We start from the raw sequence: 8,946 nt of genomic DNA, 5'->3' as shown, positions 1-8,946 counted from the left end.
ATATCTTACATCAATCTTGTGACTTGCAGACTGGGTTGGCACCCTGCAAAGTACTGCATGTTGGTCGGCATGGTTGATGTTATCTTCTCAGATGTTGCACAGCCTAACCAGGTATACCTGTCATCATATGAATGCCTACAATAACTATTTGCGCATTAACATTGCCTATGGTAGAGCCGTCTGTTATGGGATGGCATTGACTGCTATGTTTTGATCATCTTCTGTGGCTACATTGCAGCTTAGCAAATGATGAGCTTACTCGGATTCCCCTTCAGGACATCACAATGGATGATGCAAAATCGAGTATCTGATGCATTTTAAGCCCAATGCTAGTCCATTTCTCAGTTATTTTGCTGCATTTTTTATTTTGAATTTGCTATGCTTCCGTTTTATTTTGCCCAATCGCTTGCATGCTTTTCTATTCCTGGGCCAAGAAATTTTGGTTACTTAATTAATTTAGTTCCTGTGCAGCGCATAGTCCTAGTGTTATTGTGGCATATAATGGGTCCTTTTATTAACTGAAACCAATGCACCTCTGTAATCTGAAAGTTAATTCCGTTCAGTTTGGGTGAATCATATTGTCTGTAACATGAAACTTGGCACCACATTTAATACACTGCAAAAAGGGTTTTTCTTTCATTGATCAGGCTGAGTAGTGAAAAAACAAAATAGAGGTGCGACCATATGTTGTACAGGGGCACATGTCCGACTTGCTTCTTGGACAAGTCCTAATTGAATCATTCCTATGGTCCCTTCATTGAGCTAGCTATCGTTCTTCAGGTGTTTTGTTGCAATTTTTCGATGTTTTCTGTTCTTTTTCTATGAATCACTGTTCCATCCTTTGCAATCATATTATTATGATTAAAGACTACCTGCTGATTTAGAAATCGAGGAACATATTATCTGAGAAGATAATGGAAGTGTGAGAAATTAGAATCTTCTTTGTATGCTATACCATATATATGCTATTTATCTGTATGCTATTTATCCATGTGATGCAACATTATCTGTATGCTATTTATCCATGTGATGCAACATTTTAATAAACTTGTTAAACTGTTTGTCAAAATTTAAAATTACGCTCCCTTGTGAAATTTATTGACATGATCTATGCTATAAGGACCTGGAGCATCTATTCCGAAATCATAGCTACAAGTTGTTGATGTCGATGGTGCCATGGTGGTGCACAATGTCTTTGGACTTCTCTGAGCTGAAGGTTCATTCAAGATTAACCAATGATTCATGTGAGCATCTATTCTGAAAACCGGCAGCAGTTTTTTATTTCCTGGAACTGTTTCAATACTGCTAGAGTCTAATTCTTACACTAGCTTCCCTATCTTATCCCTATGCAAAGACTCATTATACAATCAGATACAAATATGATCCCATGTATGAGTAAAGATGGATGACCATCCATTTGGTAAGATTAAATAATTGGTAGAACATGTTATCTAGAGAACTAAATTGTTTGAAGCACTAAAGTTGAATTTGCATGCCGCTGAATACTATGTAAATTCTACACTACTGAAAGTGTGCATCTTATGATTCCTTTGCTGAAACATGAATGTACAGATGGGAGTATCACAACATGCATATACTGAAGATGGGAGTATCACAACATGCTTATGTAGTTTCTATATTTTTGTTAAAGCATATACTCTAGGAGGAGGAGCGCCATCTCAGGTTTGTCACTTGCTCCTCCACTTCTCTTCTCTTCTTCTCCATCTCCCCATCTAATTCATGCGTTTCTTTGTAGGTTGCTCCGATCTGGTTGTGTGAAGGAATATGCAAGGTCTGCTACTGCTGTTGTGCTCCCTTGAACGATCTGGTGAAGGACAATTTGGTTCATAGGTCCAATTACTGTAGCCAGCTATCACCCTTGTAGAGCTTGTAATATGGTGATTCCAATTGTATTACGTGTTATTGGTAGAGCAAGAGCTCCATACTGATTCTGGCTGTTGTTATTTGAAGTATTACATGTGTTTTCTGTCTGTTTGAATTTAAATATTTGTTATTTATTCACTGGCATATTGAAATCTGAAGAACATGACCTTGACATGAGGGACCCACAAAACAGAACCTGACATTTCGGACCCACTTACCAGAATCTGAAAAAACAAGAAAACAAAGGCCATGGCCCAAAAATAAAAAGGCTAAAATGTTGGGCTATGCCCATGTGGCTGACAAAAACTGATATATAAAATATAAATAGGCTGAATTGATGGGCTTAGCCCATGCAGCTCATGAAAATTGACAAAAAATATAAATGGGTTGAATTAATGGGATGGGCCCATATAAACACCGAATTGGACCGGGCTGATTCTTGTGCCACATCAGATTGCCACGTCGGATGACTACGTGGCCTGGGGAGGCCGCTAGTGACCAAAACGAAACAATAGGCATATTTTGGTCGTAAATGTCTACGACCTTCTCATAGAGAAGGTCGTGAATGTCAGTTTAAGACGGCCAGCTTTTGACCATCTGTTTTTGGTCACAAAAAGGTCGCAAATGGAAAACAATGACCTTTCAGTGACCAATAGTCAAGGTCACAAGTTGACATATTTCTTGTAGTGCATGTCGACGTATCATAGGCGCCTTCCGTCCAATGAGTGGATGACATCTGTCCCAACGATGAGCCGACACGTGTTTCCTCCAGCCAATGATGATTTTACACGTGGAAAATCCCCATTGGTCGGGGCTGTTAACGGGTTATCAGATTCAAAACCCGACCCGATAGCTTAACGGCGTTCCATTACGGTGGATGCCATGTGTCGGTCACCCTTGACTAAAGCACTTCTGTGACGCGCGATTTATCGTCATGGAAGTGGACACTTCCGTGATGATAATTTTGTTTATGTCATGGAACACTTCTACGACAGCACAGGTATGACTATCTTGATTCTGTCATAAAATCGTCATGGATGTACATGCATGACGAAAACCGCGACCTACTGTGACAAACACGTATCATCACGGAAGTGTATTTTTTTGTAGTGCGGGTCAAGGTCACGGTTGTGGTCCTCTGGCTATGGAGTGGGGCTCTTGATCTCCTTTGTGATTTTTCACCATTCCTGTTATAAATGGACGGATTAATGTCCATAAAGAAGCAACTCAGGGAGCAGAATGAGAAGAGTAGTGGGATTCGAACTCACCCAGCTAGGAGGATTGTACATGGAAAATCCGTCTCGGCTCTTAATACGAGTAAATTCCTCTTTCTCCCCTTTGTACAGTTCGGCCAGTATCTTGGCGAAAGCGGCTTGGGAATCCGGACCCTTCCGACCGCAGTGGGTGGCATCATCTTCCCCATTATAGTGCCACATGGGATTCCTTCTGAATTGGAGCGACTGAACCCCTCGCACTGTGGAAGTCGACATTACCTCGACTATTGATAATCCAGACTTAGCGAGCATCTTTATCTTGCTCATCAACTGACGGACTTACGCACTATCTTCCTCCTTGAGGCTCCGAGGGCGCCAGCTGTGGCGCTTCTTCCTTGGAGCTCTTGAAAATTCGGGAAGACCCATTCTGACTGGGTCGGGAAGAGCGATGTCCTCGATATAAAACCATTCGGAAGGCCACTCTTCAGATGCCTTCTTCGGCGTGCCGGACAGGTATCCGGTCCCGGCAACACACCAAACTTCGGCTCCGCCTACATCAAATATTGAACCCTCTTGATTACGAGGGACGAGGCAGAATAGTTTCCTCCATAATTCAAAGTGGGCCTCACAACCCAGGAATAGCTTGCAGAGGGTGACATAACCCACAATATGCAGGATGGAGGCAGGAGTAAAACTGTGCAGTTCGAGGCCGTAGTACTCCAAAAGGCCTCGGAGGAATGGATGGATTGGGAATCCCACGTCTCTCAATAAGTAGGGGACAAAGCACACCCGTTCCCCTGGATGGATTGGGGAAGTTCTCCGCCTGAGCCCCGTCCTTGAAAGAAATCAATTCTAATCGAAGGGGGGCTAGATGTGCGGTGGAAAGAAAACCTTGTGTCTACAGCTTCACTTGCTGACTGTTGGGTATGGAGCATCTCTCCCAACTGCCTTTTTCGGGGCCGTGGGGATGGGAGGGAGAGTTGGGAGCACTGCCCATGTTGGAATGATTTCTCCTAGCAAGCTCTGAGGATCCCTCGCTTAGTGTGGAATGGATCTGAAAATCCCAATCTCTTTAAATAGACGCCTTTCTTATATGGACAGGGTGATATGTGCAAAAATGTCCCGACCTCTCATATTCGCTCGACACATGGAAGCTGAAGATACGAAGGGGTGGAAACCGATGAGCGCGACATTAAATGGAAAGCCGGATACCTCTCTTTTAATCAGGTACTTTGAAGAAATCGGAGGAGGAACCCGCCTTCTAATGTCGAAGACAATCTATGCGTCGGACACCTCGTCATTGAAGCTTGGTTGAGGGGCTACTGAGGGAGTCCTGGATTGAGGGGTCCTCGGTCGTCCGAACTATGTGACATGGGCCGGATTGTTGGGTTGTGAAGATACAAGACCGAAGACTTCTTCCTGTATCCGAATGGGACTCTCCTTTGCGTGGATGGAAAGCTTGGTGATTCGGATGTAGACTCCTTTGTCTGTAACCGACTTTATGTAACCCTAGCCCCTCCGGTGTCTATATAAACCGGAGGGTTTACTCCGTAGAGGCATATACAACAATCATAATCATAAGCTAGACTTCTAGGGTTTAGCCATTACGATCTTGTGGTAGACCAACTCTTGTAATACTCATATTCATCAAGATCAATCAAGCAGGAAGTAGGGTATTACCTCCATAAAGAGGGCCCGAACCTGGGTAAAAATCGTGTCCCCCGTCTCCTATTACCATCAACCTTAGGGGCACAGTTCGGGACCCCCTACCCGAGATCCGCCGGTTTTGACACCGACACCCACCTTTTACTTTCTGTTATTTAGTTAAATAAGTCAAAAATAGTATTTTCTGTCTGCTTTTGAATTATCCGTGCAATAACACTAGTAGAAAAGAGGGCATACGTTCGGGCCTTATAAGCCCGTTAGTCCCGGTTCAGTCACGAACCGGGACTAATGTGAGCATTGGTCACGGTTCGTGCGGCTAAAGGCATTAGTCCCGGTTCAAATGAGCCCTTTAGTCTCGGTTTAAGACACGAACTAGGATTAAAGGGTGTGGTGCCCTTTAGTCCTGGTTCGTATCTCAAACCGGGACTAAAGATTAGACCTTTAGTTCCAGTTTGAGACACGAACCGGGACTAAAGGGTGCAATGCCCTTTAGTTCCGGTTCGTATCTCAAACCGGGAGTAAAGGTCCCATTTTCAAACTCTACCCCCCCCCCCTCATAGATCGCCTTTTCAGTTTTGTAAAATCAAAATCCTTTGAGATGTAGTTATGTCACTACATCTATTAGTTAGGAAAATTAAAAAACTTAAATTGGACATGTTTTGCAAAAAAGTGTTATGAAAAAGTAAAACGGCCATATCTTTTGCATACGACGTCAGAAAAAAATTATGGTCAAATTTCTAGAATCCTCAAATTCTAAAAGGAAAAAAAGTTGTGCTCAAATTTCAGTTTTTTTATTTTTGGTTAAATCTTATCAAAGTATGGTTAAACTACTTATTCAAGAAGTATTAGTGGTACTAAATAATTATTCAAGAATATTAGTGTTACTAAATAATTATTTCAGTATTTTGAATTTTGGTCAAATCTGGTCAAACTGTGGTCAAACTATGGTGAAACTACTTATTCAAAAAATATTAGCGTTACTAAATATTTATTGTTTTTTAGAATAATAGATTCAAACTCAAACAGTGAAACGAGTGACTTCATGCTCAAGCTAAACTCCTGAGGGTTAATAGGATTGACATCTTACTATTAACAACAAGTGTAGACTTCTAAACGAGGGGGAATAGAACCCGGAAGTTAAGCGTTCTCCGGCTGGAGTAGTTAGAGGATGGTTGACCGGCCGGGAAGTTAGATGATTTCGAATGAAGAGGGGTGATTAGAGATTAGAGGTTAAATTGAGCAATGATGAGTGGTGATTAGAGAATAAATTGTAAAATAATGCAGAAATTTGAAAATCGAAAAAAATTCAACAACAATTCATAAAATAAAATTTCGTAAAATTGCCTTTAGTCCCGGTTGGTGTTACCAACCGGGACTAAAGGTGGAGCTCTAGACAGCGGCCACGTGGAGGGGCTTTTGTCCCGGTTCGTATAAGAACATGGACTAAAGGGAGGGCCTTTAGTAACGACCCTTTAGTCCCGATTATAGAACTGGGACTAAAGGCCCTCATGAACCGGAACGAATGGGGCTTTTTCTACTAGTGTAAAAAATACCCCGAAAATAGAAGTTCTTCAAATGCCTGAAAATTGAGTATGATTTTTTGTAGAATATTTGAGAATTTCTGGAACTTAGAACACACCAGAGGGACCCACCATTTGGTCACGAGGGTGGTGGGCACGCCCTACCCCCCTGGGCGCGCCCCCTGCTTCGTGGGTCCAACGTGGCCCCCCTCCACTTATTCCAGCACCCACACACTTTGTCTTCCTCCAGCAAAAAAGCATCCCGTAGCTCAAACCCATGTTCTTGCTTGTTTTGCTGCCGTTTTCGATCTCTTTGCTCAAAGCACCATTCACAAAACTGCTCTCGGGGATTGTTCTTCGGTATGTGACTCCTCCAATGGTCCAATTAGTTTTTGTCTAGTGCTTTATTCATTGCAAATTTTTGAGCTTGCATGTCAAATATATATGGTCCAAAGTAGTTTTAATGCATCATATAGCCTCTAGGCACTTGTGGGAGTAGTTGTTATCAGTCTTGTTGAGTTTGATTCCCTTTTATTTTGATTCACTAAAATTTCAGAAATTTTTCAGAGGAAGCAAATTTTTTACGAAAATGTACCAAGGTGGTTCTTCAAGGAAGCAAGCACCGAGGCTTGTGACACGTGAGCCGGACCTTGAACCACGAAGAGAAGCTCTAGTGCGGCCTTGCGAATGGACTTTGGATGAATTTATGATCCAAGCTGGCTTCAAGGATGAATTTGATGAGTATGTGTGTAATGCTGATCTTGAGGACTTTGTATTAGATAAGTGCCGCCAATACTATCACCTCACCGATTCCTTAGTGCGGAGGTTTAACTTTACATCTAAGCGCAACACTCACAATGTTTATTTGACCTCTATGATAAATCTTCTACCATGGACCTTGAAGATTTTAACACATCTTGCAAAATCCCACAGTGGGGCATCTTTAGTGAACCTCACAAGTCTGAATATAATGAGTTCCTTTGTAGCATCATTGTGGGAGAAACTAGAAATATTACACAAGCTACCATAGGGAGCATTCATTTTCCTGCCATGCATTACTTTGCTCTCTTTATAGGTAGATGCATTAACGGTAAGGATGAACTTAGCCACATGTGCGTCCTAGATCTTAGTGTCCTTAAGAGTGCGGTATTAGGTGATAAATGATATGACTTAGGGGCCATTGTTGCATGGAGGCTTCATCTTAATGCTAAATATGGAGATTTATTTGGTGGAATTTATGCAACTTGTTTAGATAATTATCTTGGTGTATCCATAAATGAAAAAGATATTGAGTTGCCACCTGCTTTTCTAGATTATAACGCTATGGTTCACTTATACATCCCCAACGTATCTATAATTTTTGATTGTTCCATGATATTATATTACCTGTTTTGGATGTTTATGGGCTTTACTTTACACTTTTATATCATTTTTGGGACTAACCTACTAACCGGAGGCCTAGCCCAAATTGTTGTTTTTTTGCCTATTTCAGTATATCGAAGGAAAGGAATATCAAACAGAGTCCAAATGGAATGAAACCTTCGAGAGCGATCTTTTTGGAACAAAAGCAATCCAGGAGACTTGGAGTGGATGTCAAGAAGCAGCCGAGGCGGCCACGAGGGTGGCCGGAGCGCCCAGAAAGGGTGGGTGCGCCCCCTGCCTCGTGGGCCCCTCGTGGCTCCCTTGACCGACTTCCTTTGCCTATATATATCTTCGTACCTCGAAAACATCCAGGAGCACCACGAAAAACTATTTCCACCGCCGCAACCTTCTGTATCCGCGAGATCCCATCTTGGAGCCTTCGCCGGTGCTCCGCCGGAGGGGGAATCAACCATGGAGGTCCCCTCCATCACCACCAAGGCCTCTCTGATGAGTTGTGAGTAGTTTACCACAGACCTTCGGGTCCATAGTTATTATCTAGATGGCTTCTTCTCTCTCTTTGATTCTCAATACAAAGTTTCCCTTCCTCTTCTTGGAGATCTATACGATGTAACTCTTTTTGTGGTGTGTTTGTCGAGATCCGATGAATTGTGGGTTTATGATCAAGTTTATCTATGAGAAATATTTGAATCTCCTATGAATTCTTTTATGTATGATTGGTTATCTTTGCAAGTCTCTTCGAATTATCAGTTTGGTTTGGCCTACTAGATTGATCTTTCATGCCATGGGAGAAGTTCTTAGCTTTGGGTTCAATCTTGCATTGTCCTTTCCCACTGATAGTAGCGGTAGCAAGGCATGTATTGTATTGTTGCCTTCGAGGATAAAAAGATGGGGTTTATATCATATTGCATGAGTTTATCCCTCTACCGCATGTCATCTTGCTTAATGAGTTACTCTGTTCTTATGAACTTAATACTCTAGATGCAGGCAGGAGTCGGTCGATGTGTGGAGTAATAGTAGTAGATGCAGGCAGGAGTCGGTCTATTTGTTATGGACGTGATGCCTAGATACATGATCATGCCTAGATATTCTCATAACTATGCACTTCTCTATCAATTGCTCGACAGTAATTTGTTCATCCATCGTAATAATTATGCTATCTTGAGAGAAGCCACTAGTGAAACCTATGGCCCCCGGGTCTATCTTTTATCATATAAGTTTTCCATCTACTTTTATTTGCATCTTTTACTTTCCAATCTATATCATAAAAATACCAAAAATAT

At 42.0% G+C, this 8,946-nt stretch overlaps 1 non-coding gene across 1 annotated transcript; it reads left to right on the top strand.

Moving 5' to 3' along the window:
- The first annotated feature begins 240 nt into the window (after positions 1 to 240).
- LOC119290367 lies at positions 241 to 315 on the top strand. The gene has a single exon (XR_005141881.1). It is a non-coding gene; the product is annotated as a small nucleolar RNA snoR60 (small nucleolar RNA).
- Positions 316 to 8,946: the final 8,631 nt, after the last annotated feature.

This window comes from Triticum dicoccoides, chromosome 4A (assembly GCF_002162155.2).
Source record: "Triticum dicoccoides isolate Atlit2015 ecotype Zavitan chromosome 4A, WEW_v2.0, whole genome shotgun sequence".
NCBI lineage: Eukaryota > Viridiplantae > Streptophyta > Magnoliopsida > Poales > Poaceae > Triticum > Triticum dicoccoides.
The sequence above is the reverse complement of the archived record's forward strand: the minus strand, read 5'-3'. Positions and strand labels throughout refer to the sequence as shown.